This window comes from Gopherus evgoodei, chromosome 4 (assembly GCF_007399415.2).
Source record: "Gopherus evgoodei ecotype Sinaloan lineage chromosome 4, rGopEvg1_v1.p, whole genome shotgun sequence".
In the NCBI taxonomy this organism is placed as follows: Eukaryota; Metazoa; Chordata; order Testudines; family Testudinidae; genus Gopherus; species Gopherus evgoodei.
Window position 1 is genome coordinate 150,432,712 of NC_044325.1, and position 18,872 is coordinate 150,451,583.

The window sequence follows — 18,872 nt, forward strand, 5'->3', positions numbered from 1 at the left end:
CCCCCAACAATGAACCTGAAGCTTTGATTATTTATCCTAATCCCCCCATAAATCTTCACCCCAAGTTCGAAAACCCCACATCTTCACCTCCCCTCAAATAAAGAATCCCCTGAATAAAATTTGGAGGACGGTGAGAAGAAGTGGGGGCAGTTTTTAGTGTGTGCATCTTTTGCTCAATTCCCTACCAAGCATCTTTCCTATTTCCCTGGCAAAGGAGCTTTATCATTCATTGTTGATACTTGTCCAGCTTGTTGTACCAATCATGTCTCGTTGAGTCAAACTGGGTGGCTGAGAGTGACTGTCTATCCAGGAACTTCATTCCAGAATAAGATTGGGTGTGAATTTACACTGAAACTTCTTTTCCAGAATAGTTTATAGTCAGAGATTCCAAATCCAGAAGGAATCGGTGTGATCATCTAGTCTGATGTCCTGTATCACACAGGCCAAAGAACTGTCCCCAAATCATTCCCAGAACAGAGCTTTTAGAAAAACAGACCATCTCAATATAAAAATTGTCAATGATGGGGAATCCACCACAAGGCTTGGAAAATTGTTCCCAGGGTTAACTGCCCTCACTGTGAAAGTGTATGCTCCATGTGTGAATGAGCCCTGGCTACAGCTGGGAGAAACTTTACAGATTAAACTTTTTTTCCTGGCAAAAAATTTAGATTCCGCGACACTGGAATGCATCATAGATTTGTGTTGATTTTGCTGAATTGTTCACTTAGAGAGAAAAAAACTGAAAAAATTTGAATATTTCATTTTGAACATTTCTGGAAGTTAACTGGGTTATTTCTTGGTTTGAACAAGGTTTGGTTCCAAGGCACCCTCTCATTTGCATTTAGTTCTGTGATTCTACTTCCTTTAAAAATCAAACGTTTTAAAGCTGCTGAAATTGAAATGAAACTTTTCAATTTTGTGGAAACAAAACGTCTCGTTTGGCCCAAAACTTTTCCCCCTTTTTATTGGCCAAAATGTCTGGATCCGATTGGAGCGGATACAAAATTTCCCTCACAACTTTTCTAAACTGCCAGTGAACCCCAAAACCAACCCGGGTCCCGTCTTGGCCTGGATTCCTGGGCTCCCCAGACCAGAGAGGAGCAGGTCACCGACCCACCATGGGCAAAGGGCCTTTTGCCAGGGGCAAGACTCCCCCCCAGGAGCAAGCCTGGGAGAATCGGACCGGGACATGGGTCAGGGAGACGGGACGTCTCTGACCCGAACCCCACAGCTTCTGCCCTGGGGGTGGAGGGGGACTGAGCTGTGGGTGGCCCCGATTCCCACAGTGGGCGCTGGTGGGAATCTCTTTGGCAGGGAGCTGGGCTCAGGGCAGGGGTTGGGGGCCCAGCTATGGGGAGGGGGGTGGCCAATGGGGAGGTGGCGGCTGCTCCCGGAGGGGCCGGGGCGGCCAATGGGAGCGGAATCCCGCAGGCTCCCGACAGGAATCCCAAATATTCAAGATGGACGGCAGCGGAAGGAGGGGGAGGGGCGCTGGCTTCCCAGAGGGCTCGGGGCGAAAGTTTCACCTCGGCTGCTCGCTGGGGTGAGCAAGGAGCGCGGAGCCCGGGATGGAGAGAGCGAGGTACGGGCCGGCGCGGGGCGGGGAGCCGGCATCGCTGTGCGGGGGGAACCCCTGCAGCCCTGCCCCCCGCTGTCACCCCCTGCAGCCCTGCCCCCCCCGCCTATGCCCCTGCAGCCCTGCCCCCCGCTGCCACCCCCTGCCTATGCCCCTGCAGCCCAGCCCCCCGCTGCCACCCCCTGCCTATGCCCCTGCAGCCCTGCCCCCCGCTGCCACCCCCTGCCTATGCCCCTGCAGCCCTGCCCCCCGCTGCCACCCCCTGCCTATGCCCCTGCAGCCCAGCCCCCCGCTGCCACCCCCTGCCTATGCCCCTGCAGCCCTGCCCCCCGCTGCCACCCCCTGCCTATGCCCCTGCAGCCCTGCCCCCCGCTGCCACCCCCTGCCTATGCCCCTGCAGCCCTGCCCCCCGCTGCCACCCCCTGGCTATGCCCCTGCAGCCCTGCCCTCGCTGCCACCCCCTGCAGCCCTGCCCCCCGCTGCCACCCCCTGGCTATGCCCCTGCAGCCCTGCCCCCGCTGCCACCCCCTGCAGCCCTGCCCCCCCGCCTATGCCCCTGCAGCCCTGCCCCCCCGCTGCCACCCCCTGCCTATGCCCCTGCAGCCCTGCCCCCCGCTGCCACCCCCTGCCTATGCCCCTGCAGCCCTGCCCCCTGCTGCCACCCCCTGCAGCCCTGCCCCCCCGCCTATGCCCTGCAGCCCTGCCCCCCCGCTGCCACCCCCTGCCTATGCCCCTGCAGCCCTGCCCCCTGCTGCCACCCCCTGCAGCCCTGCCCCCCCGCCTATGCCCCTGCAGCCCTGCCCCCCCGCTGCCACCCCCTGCCTATGCCCCTGCAGCCCTGCCCCCCGCTGCCACCCCCTGCCTATGCCCCTGCAGCCCTGCCCCCCGCTGCCACCCCCTGCAGCCCTGCCCCCGGCTGCCACCCCCTGCCTATGCCCCTGCAGCCCTGCCCCCGGCTGCCACCCCCTGCCTATGCCCCTGCAGCCCTGCCCCCGCCGCCACCCCCTGCCTATGCCCCTGCAGCCCTGCCCCCCGCCGCCACCCCTGCCTATGCCCCTGCAGCCCTGCCCCCCGCCGCCACCCCCTGCCTATGCCCCTGCAGCCCTGCCCCCTGCCTATGCCCCTGCAGCCCTGTCCCCCCGCTGCCACCCCCTGCCTATGCCCCTGCAGCCCTGCCCCCTGCTGCCACCCCCTGCAGCCCTGCCCCCTGCTGCCACCCCCTGCAGCCCTGCCCCCGGCTGCCACCCCCTGCCTATGCCCCTGCAACCCTGCCCCCGGCTGCCACCCCCTGCCTATGCCCCTGCAGCCCTGCCCCCGGCTGCCACCCCCTGCCTATGCCCCTGCAGCCCTGCCCCCGGCTGCCACCCCCTGCCTATGCCCCTGCAGCCCTGCGGCCCGCCGCCACCCCCTGCCTATGCCCCTGCAGCCCTGCCCCCCGCCGCCACTCCCTGCCTATGCCCCTGCAGCCCTGCCCCCCGCCGCCACCCCCTGCCTATGCCCCTGCAGCCTTGCCCCCTGCCTATGCCCCTGCAGCCCTGTCCCCCCGCTGCCACCCCATGCCTATGCCCCTGCAGCCCTGCCCCCGCTGCCACCCCCTGCAGCCCTGCCCCCCGGCTGCCACCCCCTGCCTATGCCCCTGCAGCCCTGCCCCCGGCTGCCACCCCCTGCCTATGCCCCTGCAGCCCTGCCCCCCGCCGCCACCCCCTGCCTATGCCCCTGCAGCCCTGCCCCCTGCCTATGCCCCTGCAGCCCTGTCCCCCCGCTGCCACCCCCTGCCTATGCCCCTGCAGCCCTGCCCCCTGCTGCCACCCCTGCCTATGCCCCTGCAGCCCTGCCCCCTGCTGCCACCCCTGCCTATGCCCCTGCAGCCCTGCCCCCTGCTGCCACCCCCTGCCTATGCCCCTGCAGCCCTGCCCCCTGCTGCCACCCCCTGCAGCCCTGCCCCCGCTGCCTGCCCCTGCAGTTCTAACCCCTGCTGCCACCCCTGCAGCCCTGCCCCCCGCTGCCACCCTCTGCCTATGCCCCTGCAGCCCTGCCCCCTGCTGCCACCCGCTCTGCCCCATCACCCTGCCTTTGCCCCTGCAGCCCTGCCACCCCCTGCCAATGCCCCTGCAGCCCTGCCCCCCGCTGCCACCCTGTCTATGCCCCTGAAGTACCTGGCTGGCTGGCTTTGTGAGTGCTTCCTGGAGCTTCTAGACACAGGACTTCTTCAGGGCTTGTAAACTCTGCAGGAGTGAAGAGATACCTCTCCTAGCCTGCGAACCCCCTGCCTCTGCCTCCCTCGTCCCAGCAGCTCCCTCTGGGCCTTTGTAAACTGCCTGAGCAGGGATTCCAGACTGAGCAGGACCAGGGCTGGGAGCTCACTGTGAGAGGGAATCCTTTGACCCAGCTGCCATGTGCTCCCCGGCCTGAGTAGCTCATCGCTGCCTGTAGTCCCTGAAACGGGGCTGGCACTCTCCTAGCGGCCTTGACCATGATCAAATCCCCCATGGTGTGAGGCAGGGGGTGTTGTCCATTACTCTCTTCCCTTCCCTAGAGAGCCCCCTAGGATGGAGGTCACCGTACAGGCTGTCTGTCAGTAGCAAACGCCTCTGAGCCTTGTTACAAGAGAGCTCTGTGGCTGTATATATGTACATAGTAAATAGGTAAATTTGCCAGAAGGTGGCACTCAGACACATGTAGCATAGTTCCTGGGTTCTGTGGGACCAATATGAATTGGCCTCTGCTACCAGGGGCTTCCTCTGTGCAGCTCCTAAGGAATCTCCATTGCGTCCTGGTCACACGGCCACTGCTCATTGCTTCTGCTGTTTCTCATCACCAGTGTCTGTAATGTTCTGAGTGTCCGCTGAGCCAGCATCCTCCTTGTTTCCACCTAGGTGTGTCTGCTCCTGGTGTAGGCGTCACCAAGGGATCATGCTTTGTGACCTGATGGTCCCTTTCTTTTTGAGCTTTCCCAATTTCACTGTAGTTGTGCACTAAGACAACTGTAATCTAATCTCATGCTTCAGGCCTTCAGTTGATTGCCCGTAGGGGTCAGGAAGGAATTTTCTCCCCAATGCACAGTTGACCTCATGTGTGATGATATAAGACAACGCTCTCTATAGGGAGCTCCATCCTATGCAGCTCTTTCATCTCTGTGGTCCGACTGTGTTTTGATGCATGGAGGTGGCTGGGCGGTTTTGCTTGGCTGCTCATCTAGAAATGCTCTTGCCACCTGCTGTAAATTTGGATCATTTTCTCCATTTGAACTTGATTGATTTGGGAAACGGGTGGCACCTGGGGCACGTTGACTTGATTTGCCTCTTCCTTCAGTATTCTTGCGAACATCTCTGCTAAAGGAAACTTCTCTTACCGTGCCTGACAGGTACTCATTGCAATTTTCCAATCCCTTTCTGAAGCTGCAGTGCTGCCTTGCACAGCCCGCCGATCTCTGTCAGTTTTATCCTGCTGTCCATCGCTGATGTATCTGGGCACCTTCCACATAAAATCAGTAATAGTATCACAGCCCCTAATGATTTTCATGGAATTTCTGGTACTTCACAGTGTCAAAACTTTGTTTGGGGCAAGGGTTTTTTTTTGATGGTTGGAGTTTGGGTTTTTTAAAAGGGTTTTTTTATTAATTTCCGCTGTGGTTGGTAGGGATAGAAGGGAGTATCTGTGTTGTGAATGTCATTCTTACAGTTCATCAATTGCAGAGCCAGAAGGGACCATTGAGATTACCTAGTCTGATCTAGTATAACACAGGCCCGTGAACTTCCCTGAATGAATTCCTGTTTGAACTAGAGGTGATCTTTTAGGAAAACATCCCATCTTGATTGAAAAATTGCCAGGGGTGGAGAATCCCCCATGACCCTTGGTAAGTTGTTCCAGTGATTAATTTCCCCTGTACTAAAAATGTGTGCATTATTTCCAGTTGGAATGTGTTTGGCTTAAACTTCTGGCTATTGGATCTTGGCTAAAAGGGGTTGTTGAAGAGGAAAGTTTGTAGCGTTTACTAAAAGACAGAGACTCTGGATTCGCCTGGTCTTTGGAAATTCTTGCCACTGCCAGAGAATGCTTTGGGCCTGGTTCTTAAGCATTGTGGCCCAGGTTATGTGATCTGCCATGCCCCAGAGGAGCGCTGCTGCGCCAGTGGTTCGTCGATCTAAATTCAATCGTGGCTGTAGCTGCAGCTTGATCCATTATTGCTTAGAAAACTAGGACCAGTGGGTGTTGGAAGCTGCCCGGGACCCTGGATGAACTTGACCCTGCAGTACAGCTTCCAATGGTTCAGGGTTTGATGTCTGCCTTATATTTATGAAAAGGCTCCCACCCTAACTCAGTGGCTAGCATTTTCTCCTCAATCTGAGCCTAGCGCTGGTGTGTGCTAGTGAGCACTTTGAAAGCACGTGCCAATGAGTGATCATCTAAGCCAAAAGACAGATCTGAAACCAGGGTCACTTGTGAGATCAGAGGCTCTGTGTTAACCTCCAGATGTTCCCATCTGGAACAACTGCTATTTTCTGGTTTATTTGTTAAGATTTTCCCCTAGTGCCGTTCTCTGCTGGCCTCAGACAGCATTCCAAGTGGAGATCTTATCTGTGACAAACAGGCTGAATGTGGAGGGTTATAGGAACATGCCCGTGAATTTCTGTGAGGACTTCTTGGCTTGGTGTGCCCTTTTCTGAGAACTCATAAACCTCTGTACTTACTCCAGCCACTACCCCAACGACACAGAGTGACACTCTGCCAGTGTGTATGTGGGGGTGGTTATTAATGATGATGATTATTCTTACAAGCTAAGACCAGATCCTGAGCAGGAATGCACTGAAGCCAACGGAGCGACAGTGATTCACAGCAGCCTAGAAATTGAGGGATTGAAAGAATACCACCAAGATGTTCTCCAAGGAGCTTGAGTTGCAGGCACTGCTATGTGGACTTCGGAGTGTGTCTGTTGTGGCAGGACAAGGAGAGGAGTAGACCCAGGAGCTCATGACCCAATAGATCCTTTTCATCCCTGGCCTGTTTCTGTGATCTGGGATAAATCTGATTGTTAAACAAACTCGGTTGTCCTTTTCCCCCTCCCCCCGCATGCCGTGGTGTTTGGTTCTGTTTCCCAAATGCCACTTACTCCAGATCTGAGCACAAAGTCCAGCCTCACCAGCAGGTCACTGACCTCAGGAGCAGGAGGGCATCCCAATCACCGCGGAGCCTGGGAGCCAGCTTCCAGGAAGCCTCATTCCGTGGAGATGACTGGCAGCCAACCCCACCCCCCCACAGGTTTGCAATGGTGCCTGTGAGCCTGTGTTTGCTGAAGATTTTAAAGAAATGCAGCAGGGGGGTTGAGGGCCTGCCGAGGAAACTCACAGCCAGGCTATGAGGTCTGATCATGCGCCAGGAGGGGCGGAGAAGATTGGCCCCCAGCTGGTTTCTCTGAGTGCCCCCTCTCTGGTCCCAAGCCTCATGTTGTTACCCCTCTGGGGTGGAATCCAGTGAGTCTCCCAGTCTTAGACTCGCCTCTGGGCTACATCTGCCTGTGGATCAACCATGCTTCCTCAGCTGGTCCGACTGGGTTCAGCACCCAGCTTCTTCCTCTCGCAGGGCTGTGCCCAGTGATGTCTAAGGACTGGGAGGAGGCTTCCCACCAAAGGGTTGTTTACTTTAACAGTAGGAGCAAAGCAGTTAGAGAAAAGGACACAGAGATTGCTTTAAGCTCCTATCTCATGTAGCTTCCCATACCCTGAGAGTGGTCTGGGCAGGCCTAACCTCTTCAGACCCCCCCAGCCCCAGCAACTCATTGGTGGCTCAGCTGGCCAGCAGCTTGGGGAGCTCTGTCCGGTCCCCAGTACGGCAGGGGCGCTCTGCAGGCTGCAGCAGCAGGCAGGATGCATCTGTCTCCCTTGGTGACTCCCACCCAACTGAGCTGCGGGGCCCACGTTCTATGCTTCTTTTTCCTGTCCCACCCTTCAGATCCATCAGGACAGGCTGGGCTCCCTTGGCTTTGTCCACCAGAGGGCAGGGAGCAGCCGTCCCTCGCCATCAATCTTCAAGGGAGGCCAGGCCGTCTTGCTGCAGTGCGTAATTAGCTTGGGAAATCTGACCCCCAGGAGACCAGAGCTAGCGCTGGATACTGCGTCCTACCAATCCCCTTGGTCTTGCCCTTTCGTCAGTTCCAGGGGATGCTGGTCAATTTCATTGTGGGAAACACCATTTCCTGTTGCCTACTCAACCTATTCCAGGATGTGAAATCCCGACCCATTGGGGCCCTGGAGCAGGGGATGGTGAGATGACCCTTGGCTTACCCAGAAGGATGCTTGTTAAGGTTTTGCAGTGACTTTCTCCCGTTTCCCCTCCCAAATCCAGCAGATCTGAATGGAAATGGTCAGAGGGAGGTGGCTGTTAGAAAATACCCAGGAGAGGGTCTCGCGGGAGGAAAGGATGGTTAAAGTACAGGCTGAGGCATGGGTTCTTGTTTTGCTCCAACTCCCAGTGGGACCTTAGGCAAGGCCTTTCTGTGCCTCAGTTTCCCCAGCTTTAAAACAATGCCCCCTCCATACAGGATTGTGAGTCTAAATTCACTCAAGCATGTTAAGTTCCTTGGCTGGAAGGTGCTATTACTGGCAGTGCTGCCTCCAAAGGCAACCACTGGCATCTCATGGAAGAGGTCTTCAGTCAATTGATATAAAATATCATTTTCTTTGTTACCTGATTGATGCAGGTGCCTGTACCGCACTAGCCAACAAACAGGGCCCAGAGAGTGAGTCAGCTCCCCAGCTGGTGTCAATCAGCAAGGCACTATTTACTACAGCAGAGCTGTGCTGATTGACACCAGAACGGGAATTCAGTGACACACGATGTGTAGGTAGGATCCCATGGCTCCCTTTCCTTGAAACAGAAGATTTGTCAACAAATCTCACCTTTGGGAAGGAGCAAACTGGTGACATCAATTTTTTTTTTCTGTTGCTGGTAAGGGGTCCCTCAACAATGGGTGAGACTTTTTAGGATGAGCGTGGATGGGAGGAATCAGGGCTAAAAGGGCCTGTTTACATGGGGAGAGGAACTGGCATTACTGTACTGGTATAATTACACTGCTGTAGATCATAGACTCTAAGGCAGGAGGGATCTCTAGGACCATCTACTCTGTCCTCTTGTACAGCACAGGCCATAGGACTTCTCTGAAATAATTCCTGTTTGAATGAGAGCTGGTCTTCTAGGAAAACATCCTGTCTCGGTTAAAAAATTGCCAGTAATGGAGAATCCACCATGAGCCTTGGTAGATTGGTTCAATGGTTAATTGTACTGGTATAACTCCCTATGGGGATGCTCTTAGGTCCCTTCCAAAGGGATATGAGCTAAACTGGAAAAAGGCCACAGAATCATAGAATATCAGGGTTGGAAGGGACCTCAGGAGGTCATCTAGTCCAACCCCCTGCTCAAAGCAGGAGCGATCCCCAGGCAGATTTTTACCCCAGATCCCTAAGTGGGCCCCTCAAGGGTTGAGCTCACAACCTTGGGTTTAGTAGGCCAATGCTCAAACCACTGAGCTATGCCTACCCCCACACTATTATTCCAAATGAGTGTGTTACCATGGGGGGCTATAGTGGGATAACTATAGTGGGATAATTATACAGATGTCCCTAAACCTCTGACTGCCAGACACTGGAACTGGACGACAGGGGATGGATCACTCAAAATTGCCCTGTTCTGTTAGTTCCCTCTGAAGCATCTGGCATGGGCCATTGTCAGAAGACCGGCTGCTGGGCTAGATGGACCACTGGACTAACCCAGTATGGCCGTTCTTGTGTTCTTATAGCAACGCTGGTAAATTTCCCCATGTAGAAAAGCCGTAAGTAGACCAATAAGTCCCCTTGTTTATCCCTCTAGGTGAGGCAGGACTGTTTGCCGCTAGGAATGGATCTGGATGTTAATTACAGTTAGAAAATGGATAATTAGGTTCTGTCTCCAAGGGGAACATTGACATTGCCCGTGCTTAGAAGGGAAAGGGGCTGGCTGAAACGCATGTGGTTTAAAGTGTGTGTGCGCGCGCATGTGTATGGAGGGGAGGGGTTGTTCTTTGCTCTTCTTTTTTTCAGATCCCTTTGTGATTTTTGAACACTCTTGTTTATCTGAGAGAAATTCCTTCTCTCCAAGAATCCTGGGGTTTGTTGAGTGGCGAATGAAAAGAACGATATAAAAATGGGTCCAAACAAATTGCTCAGAAGGTTCTTCAGAACCTGGCAGTGAAAATGATCATAGAAAGTCAGGAAAAGAGAATGAGGGGAAATCCCTTGTTTTTTAAACTGTTTTCAGGGAAACTGAAGTGGGTCAAAGATTAGGGAATTTGAAGCTTTACTCCCTCCCTCACATCAAACAGATAAACCAAAATAGTAAGAGCTGAACACAGCCAACTGCTCTGCGATTAGGAGGCATTTTGTATCTTGCAAATTTTAATATGTAGACAGATTTTTAACGACATTTTGAATCAAAACAAGATTCGATCATTGCCACAAAGCCTCGCTCCCTTGTAATATATCCATTGTAATTCCATGTGGCTGGACTTTACAAACACGAGACAAGCCATTTACAACGCACACTTCACTTCTCTACAGAGGAAAAAGGACAGTAAACTATCTAAACTCCTACATGGCACAGGGAGCTACAGCAGTGGTACCCTCAACTCATCCAACAATATTGTTAATCTATCCAACCACTCATTGAGCTTGGAGGAAGAATCTGTCCTATCTCGGGAACTCTCTGCCCCACCACCCCCACGAACACCATACAGTTCTGCGGTGATCTGGAAGCCTACTTTTGTCATCATACAAAAGCCAGTAGGAGAACACTTCAGTCTTCCTGGCTAGTCTATACCAGTTTTAAAAGTAGCTATACTTGGACAAAAAAAACTTCGAAAACGGACTTCAAAGAGAAACAGCAAAATTAAAATTCATTTGCAAATTTAACACCATTAATTTGGGCTTGAATAGGGACTGGGAGTGGCTGGCTCATTACAAAAGCAGCTTTGCCTCTCCTGGAAGTGACATCTCCTATCTATTATTGGGAGTGGACCACATCCACCCTGATCAAATTGTCACCGTCAACACTGGTTCTCCACTTGTGAGGTAACTCCCTTCTCTTCATGTGTCATTATACAATGCCTGCATCTGTAATGTTCACTCCATGCATCTGAAGAAGTGAGGTTTTTTACCCACAAAAGCTTCTGCCCAAATAAATCTGTTAGTCTTTAAGGTGCCACCAGACTCCTTGCTCCATGGTAATGTTCAGCATGCAGTGTCAGGGAAGGGGCACTAGAGGGAGTAGGAGACAAGATATACACAGGGCTGGTAATTCAGGGCTTCTGCTCCATAGATTTGCTGTAATGATGATGCTGATGTGCAGATATTCTTGGTTTCCTGTCTTGTTGAGGGCTGGGATGGATTTTCCCTCTCGGAGCGGCAAGCTCCTTGAAGAGAAGATGCTGCTGGATGTATTTAGATTGGTAATGAATGTTTCTATTAGTGATCACCACTGAAGAGTATCAATTTTGAGGATTAGATTATTTGGGGAGGAGGAATGGGACACGGGGCCTTTCCCCTCCAGTGGCAGCGCTTCTGATCCAGCCCCAGGCAGGGGAATGGCTGGCTCAAGAGTTGGGAATGGGATATGGATCCTTTCCCCTCTAGGGGGCACTGGCTCTGAGCCAGCCTCAGGATGAGGGGACTGGCTGGCTCTGGGGAATAGGGAGTGGGACTTATATCTCAACAGAGTGGTCTAGGACTGAACAGGCCCTGGGGCTGAGCACCTCTTCCCCACAGGCTGGAGAATGCAGAGGGGTGTGGGGTGTGTTGAGAGAGGGTTTCTGGCTCTGAGGCACACAGAGGGGTGGGGATGAGGGATTTCCAGCTGTGGAGCACACAGGAGCAGGGGAGGGTTTCTGGCTTTGGGGCACATGTGGGGGTTGGCTCTTGAGCACACAGAAGGGCCAGCGGGGAATAAGAGGTTCCAGCTCTGGGGCACACAGATGCTGGTGGGAGTAGAGGGTTTCTGGCTTTGGGGCACATGTGGGGGTTGGCTCTTGAGCACACAGAAGGGCCAGCGGGGAATAAGAGGTTCCAGCTCTGAGGCACACAGAGATGCCGGTGGGAGTAGAGGGTTCTGGCTCTGGGGCACATGGGAGTGTTTGGGGTTCCGGCTCTGGGATGCAGGGGTGTGTTTGGGGTTCTGGATCTGGAGTACAGGGGTTGGTTTGGGAGTTCCGGCTCTGGGGCACACAGAGGGGCCGGCCAGGCTGTGGGGTTCTGGTGCTAGGGCCAATGACCCAGGCTTCCTTCTCTTTTCCAGCTCTGGTTCCTGAGGCCTCGCTCCCGAAAAGCCCCAGCAGAAGAACGTATGAAGAGCCATGAAAATGGAGACTTGCTCCTTCCTGCACCTGTGACTCCTCCATGGCCCAGGACGCCTCAATAACACGTCCTACCCCTGTGAGGGGCCCTATCTAGCCCAGGCCCCCTCGGCCCATGGCCCCCCAGCCCTGCGGGGGTGGGTGGGAAGGGGTGATTACCTAGCTGCTGAGGAGGAGGTGAGAGGGGACGAGAGGTACGGCAGATCCCCACCACCACCACGCCGCCGTCCTGGGCTCTTTTCACATTGTGCTACTGTCTGAGCCCCTGCCAAGCAGTGCAATGTCAAAAGGGCATCGGGCAGGCGGTGCCAGCAGCGCCTGACCCAGTCCCTCCACCACTCTGCCTCTGGGGGTCTGGGTGGAAGGAGGGCAGAGCGAGGATCTGCAGGGGAACACAGACCACCCTTCCCAGAGTGGGGCAGAGGAGGGGATGAAGGGGGTGCTGTGCTCATGGCAGGGGGCTTTGATGCTGAGGAGGGGTGCTGGGCTTGGGGCAGGGGTTTCAGGAACTCATTTGCCAAGCAACCTAATGAGCTCATTTGGTTCAATATCCCTAAGTGACTGTGCTCCCTGATGGAACTGAAGGGCCACCAGGTCACCAATGAACCCCTGTAGCTCCAGCAGCACAGCGGCTGCTCAGTGCATTCCGTGTTCCCAGCTGCGCCAGACCCGCTTCCTGCTGGCCCTTGCCCCACTCATTGCAAGCTCCACAACAGCTCTTCCCTTTGGACTCCTGCCCCTTGGCTCTGACTAATGGCTTGTCCCCTGGCCATAACTGCACTTCTGCCCTCTGATTCTGCTCCGACCCCTTGGTCTCACCACCTACACCTTGGGATGTGACCGTTTGCTAGAAGGTAGCAGGAGCTTTGCTGCACAGCACGGAGCTTCCGTGCAGAATGGCCCTAGCAGGAGTTTACCCCACCTTTGCAGATGTTGTTGGAGTCCTGCAGGAACTGCACACTCAAGTTGCCATCCTGCGTGACCAGAATGCTCTCTCCGGGCTCAGGTACAAGCCCAGGCAGTGTCTTCTGTCCCCACAACTCTTGCATCCATTTTCCGTGAGCCCGAGTTGCCCCTACCCAGTAAGTTGGATGGGGATTGTGCCAAATGTCATGGGTTCCTTAACCAATGTCATCGCCAGTTCATGTTGTGGCCAGTTGGACCTCACATCTCAGTTCCAAGTGGGATTAGTTCTCAGTCTGCTCCGAGGAGAGGCCCTGACGTGAGTGTCCCCTTTCCTGGAAGGGAGCAGTCCTCTCCTTGAACACTGCGGGAGCTTTGTATGGGCTGGGGTGGGCGTCTCCATGGACCCTAATGGAGAATGTACAGCAGAAGCAGCTCTCCACGCCCTCTGGCAGAGGGTCGGGTCCATCGCAGCAGAATTCCAGGGTCTGGCCACAGACACTCACTGGAATGAGGCTGTGCCATGACACCACTTCAGGCAGGTACTCCCCAATTCTGTCAACGATGAATTAGCACAGGTGGAACTTCCGCCTCCTCTAGCAGCTTTAATTGAGCTTTGCATCCAGATTGTTGGTCAACCAACGGAGCCAGCTCAAGAAAAGCAACAGGCCACCTGACCCCCACTGCCCAGAACGCTCCTGTCTCCTGCAGTCCCAGTTGTCCTATCAGATCCTGAACCAATGCAGGTTGACCAAATCCTGACCTTTTCACTGCTGAAAAGAACTGTCGTCAGGCATTGGGTTGTGTTTGTATGGGGGGGGGAGGGGGTTGGACCCCTTGTGAAACCACCTGATGTTCTGAGATATCACTAAGTCAGAGGGGGGCAAACTATGGCTCACGGGCCACATCCAGCCTGCAGGACACTTCCCTCTGGTCCCCGGAGCTCCTGCCAGGGAGCAGGGTCAGGACAGGCTTGTGGAGGAGCCAACCCGGCAGCACGGTGAGCAGGGTGGAGTCTAGCCCTTGGCCCCTCCCCTTCTGCTCCCCTTGCTCCCTGCCTCCCTCACAGTCACAGTCCACCAGCGCCTGGGCTGTGTGTCTGCAGCTCCGGCCAGGCGGCATGGCTATAGCACCGCCAGACCTGGTGCTCCAGGGTGGTGCTGTCGGGGCGGGGAGCAGGGGGAGTTCTGGGGGAGAGGTTACAGGGGAGCGGTCAAGGGGCCTGGGCCCTGCTGCCAGGGACAGGGGCAGAGCAATCCAGGGCCCCCCTCCACCCCAAGCATGCTTGGCCCTTGTCCCCAGCAGCCAAGCGCAGATAGGGAGTGAGCCCTGTCCGACTGCCAGGGAGAGCAGCCAATCGAGCAGGGGAAATACACAGGGAGGGGACTGAGCCCCCCACCCCACACATAATGTGGGGTGAGGAGAGCAGGGTGGGTTGAGTGGGGACCAGGGGGGATTGGATAGAGGTGGGGATTCCAGGGGTGGTCAGGGGTGGGGAGCAGGGGGGATTGGATAGCGGATGAGTGTCCTGGGAGAATGGTGAGGGGGCAGAGAGCAGGGTTATTTGGATAGGATTTAGGAGTCAAGGGGGGCAGTCGGGTGGGGAGCAGGGAGGGTTGGATTGGGGAGCCAGGCCACGCCTCACTGTTTGGGGAGGCATAGCCACCCCCAGCCTTCCCTACTCGGCCCTTCATACAATTTCTGTATCTGATGTGGCCCTAGGGCCAAAAAGTTTGCCTACCCCTGTACTAAGTCCACCTGTTCTGCTAGCGTGAGCCCCCTTTCAGTCATGGAATATCAGGGTTGGAGGGACCTCAGGAGGTCATCTAGTCCAACCCCCTGCTCAAGGTAGGACCACTCCCCAGACAGATGTTTACCCCAGTTTCCTAAATGGCCCCCTCAAGAATTTGAGCTCACAACCCTGGGTTTAGCAGGCAAATGCTCAAACCACTGAGCTATCCCTCCCCTCTTTAACTTGTCTTGCTGAGCCAGGCTCTTAAAACCTCCACACACACACAGGCAGGGCCACACCCAGCTGCAGCTCAGCTCTGGGAAGACTCAGCTTCAGGGACTTGCTCCAGCACTCAGATGTCTACCTCCCTTGGAGCGCAGACCCAAAGATATAGTATGAAATTCGCCCCCTCCCTCAATGTGGAGAGAGGTGTGCACAGTTCCCCCTCCCCTGCCCACCCGCTAAACTTACAGAAACTGGGTTTAATAATAAACCAAATTTTATTAACTATAAAAGGCAGATTTTAAGTGGTAAAAAGGGCAACAAACAGAACAAAGCAGATTACTAAGCAAATGAAACCAAATGCACAAACTAAGCTAGTTTTGCTAAAGGAATTGGTTTACAAATAGTATTTCTCACCCTAGATATTGTGGCAGGCAGTTTGCAAAGTTTCTGTGGTTCAGAGTTCCAGTTCTATTCCTTTTCAGACTGGACCCCGTCTCAGTCTGGACTCCCCCCTTGCCTTCCCTTTTGCAGTCTTTCTTCTTGGGCAGACAGGCCATGGAGAGGAGGAGTCCTGTTTGCCTTCCTCCCCACCCTTAAATAGGATTTACATAAGGTGGGAATCATTTATTTCCCAAAATTGAACCCCCCTTCCCTTATAGTGCAAAGTTACCAGAAGTCCCAGGTAATGTTTCAGTGTCAGGTGACAAGACCACCTGACTCTGTAGGATCACAGCGTCCATGAGTCAGTGGCAGTATGGAGCATCCACAGGATGACCAAGCTTTTCACACTCTATTGTCCCTGTTGATAGGCCATCTGCCTTGTCTGACTTTTCCATTGTTGTACCTGAAGTGTTAGCAGTGGGCGTCACCCATAGTTGAAATACAAGTATATAGGCAATATTCCAAACTTCAGATACAGAAATGATACAGGCATACAAATTGGATAATTGCATTCAGTAAATCATAACCTTCCCAAAGGTTCTTCCCAAACCGTCTCACATGAGCCATCTTGCATAAAGTATGTCTCAGTTATGCCATATTCATATATGCATATTTTCATAAAGAATATGGAATGACGCATCACAGGGGGTGCCTGGGCACATTGCATCAGAGCGCCTAGCCGAGGTCCAGGAAATGCTAGAACCCAGCCCCGGTAGGGAAACTAGGGTTGAGTCAGTGCTCCGCTATTCCCTACAGTGAATCGTGCTGCTGCCTGTCTTGGCATCCCCTAACCAGCATGCCAGCCTGCTGCATCTGCCTCTTCAGCATGTGCCATGCCAGACATCCATTTAGGGGCCTTGGCCAGCTTGGACACTTCTGGCAATTTTATGGACCAGGACTTTATGGAGCCTCGAATTCCCAACCTCTGCAAGGTGTTCCCTGAGCTTGTAGAGGTTATAGATGGGTCATTCCTATCTTCAGGCCCCATCATGCATCAAACAACCCACCTGGAGGGCATCAGCATTGGCAGTCATCGAGAGATCTTCCAGTTCAGGGTCATCTGCGCTTTGCATTCACCGGTCATCCCTGGTGTCTCCTGGCTCGTTGCCCATAAACCCCAAGTTAGCTGGTGCTTGCGATCTTTACTTTTCTATTCCCTGCAGTGCCGATGAGCATGCTTTCCCAACTCTAGTGAATGGCTAGTCACATTCTGTGGCATGCTCCAGTCCTCGAAAGATCTAGAACTGCCAACCAAAGTTTCATTGGCAGTGCCCGGGATTCCTGCCGAGTACATAGAATATGCCGTAGTGTTTGACAAACAGAGGGCAGACGCTCTACTTCTTCAGCACAATGATGATTGCACAATTGACCTTCAACCAGGAACAGGAGTTCCTTTTGTGTGCATTTACACTTTTATCTGCACCCCAGCTGCAGGTCCTCCAGGAGTACCTTGAGGAAAATCTGTGGAAGAGGTTCATTGTCCCTTGACTTCCTGAGTGGCAGCACGTCTTCTTTGTGGCTAAGAAGGATGGCTCCCTCCCTTATATTGATTATTGAACCTTTAACAAGATCATAGTCTGTGACTGATGCCCCTTTTCAAAAATAAAATGGAAAGACTCTCAGTCAGGTCTTCACAAAGCTAGACTGGAGGCCATACAACCTGTCAGAATCCAGCAAGGGAATGTGTGATGCTGAGGACCATTGGCCAGCTCATGCCAAGGCCCTTAGATCTCAACTGAACGCCGGCAAATATATAGCTGGAACCAGTCTGGCTCACCCATGTGTTAATGTTAAAGTAGGTATTAGAGTTATAAAAATGTGTTGTTGCATGCGCTAATCTAATATAATATCTGTATCCTGTGTTACAAGGTAACAAATACGACAAGGAATCCGGTGGCACCTTAAAGACTAACAGAGTTATTTGGGCATAAACTTTCATGGGTAAAAAACCAAGAAGTGAGGTTTTTTACGCACAAAAGCTTATGCCCAAATAAATCTGTTAGTTTTTAAGGTGCCACTGGACTCCTTGTGTTTGTGGATACAGACTAACATGGCTACCCAGATACTTGACATCATGTAAGGTAACAAATGTTTGCTCTGTAACTTTAACTCACCAGACAGATGAGAAGCATTACCAAGTGTGAAATACTAGCTTGCCACAGGAGGTGTTCTCTCTTGTCCAACAAAAGAAGACCCATCAACGCCAGATGACCAGTTGTGGAACATCAGAGGACAAAAGACTTTGTTGATTGGCCTCCTTACCGCGCCCCACCCCCCAAAGAAGAGACAGGCAGCTGAATTTGCAACTCAGCAGAAGGGGGAAAGGAATAAAAAGCCCTAACAAGGAGGAACTGTATCCTCTGCTTGGAGTCTGAGGAGCGGGACTTACTAAGCATAAGCAAAAGATCCCCTGTGATTGGCCTGGATTAGCCCTGAGGCCACAGAGCTTGCTTGTTATAGAAGCTTCTATTACCTTTTGAAACTTAAGACAGGAACACATTTGTGTGTACAGTTACCTGCTTTAACCTTCTAAATAACTGTTTCCTTTGCCTAGTTAATAAATCTTCAGATACTTTATTTCAGGATTGGTAAGACCCTTCATTTTCAGTTTAAACTGATTTTTATTGAAAAATTCTCAGGGTTTAAAAATAGAATTATTCAGTTTTTTTCAGATTTTCACTCTACTTTTGTATCATTCAAATATATACAAAATAACTAGTTTGATTAGGAAAATACAATATGTGGCCTGAGCTATATGTATTACGCTAATACATTAGTCTGTGTGTGTATGCAAGGCTGCCCGCTGAAGTAAGGCTCTGTGTTGGTCTAGAAGATAAAAAAACAAAGAGGCGCACACACAAGCACTGAAGTGTGTTTACATCTTACCGTACTGATGAATCTCACACACACCATGTACATGTGTCAAGCTCTTAGATAACGGTTTAAAGATCTGACTAAAATGGGAAGAAAACAAAAATCTGTATCAGAATATGTTTCAGAACACAAGGAACTAGTCGAAAGTTTAAAAAAAAAAGAAACAGGAGAAAAGGATGAAGTTGCGTGTATGTGCTGCCCATTGTGTGGCCCAATTATTAAAGGTTAATATTTAAAGACTAATAGTTCTAAGTCTATAGCAGTAAACTGTTTATTCACATGAGAAGTTTTATTTGGGGATTAGAGAGAGATTGTTTTCTTAAACTCAGAGGTGGCATTGTGTTTTGAATGTTATTTTAGTTCTGCAGCAAACCACACTGCTCAATGGAATTCAAAGCATTAATCTACAGAATACTTTCCCCCCTGTCTGTCTGTTCACTAAAATAAACCCTGATATTTACCCAGAAAAATTAATAGTTTTTTTTGCACTGATTTTCACCTGTTTTTGTTGTTGTGGTAACAAACACTGATAAATCCTCAGGAAAAATTAGAATAAAAACTGAAAATGAAGGGCCCCAAGGATTGGCTACAAGTGTTGTCTTTGGTGTGAGATCTAAAGTGCTGTTGAGCTGGGGTATGTGACTGGTCCTTTGGGACTGGGAGTAACCTGAACACTTGTGATTTTGTGTGTGAAGGCCCATCCATCACAAAGGCAAGCTTACCTAGGTGGCAAGATAGAGCAGAAT

General features: G+C 52.7%; 1 long non-coding RNA gene across 2 annotated transcripts; it reads left to right on the plus strand.

The window, feature by feature from the left end:
• The first annotated feature begins 1,485 nt into the window (after positions 1 to 1,485).
• Positions 1,486 to 17,829, plus strand: LOC115651046. 2 transcript variants are annotated; one of them, XR_004000300.1, is made up of 4 exons: positions 1,486 to 1,582; positions 11,894 to 13,173; positions 16,009 to 17,047; positions 17,370 to 17,829. It is a non-coding gene; the product is annotated as an uncharacterized LOC115651046 (long non-coding RNA). The 2 variants fall into 2 exon arrangements; XR_004000299.1 differs by lacking the exon at positions 17,370 to 17,829 and having other exon boundaries at positions 16,009 to 17,207.
• Positions 17,830 to 18,872: the final 1,043 nt, after the last annotated feature.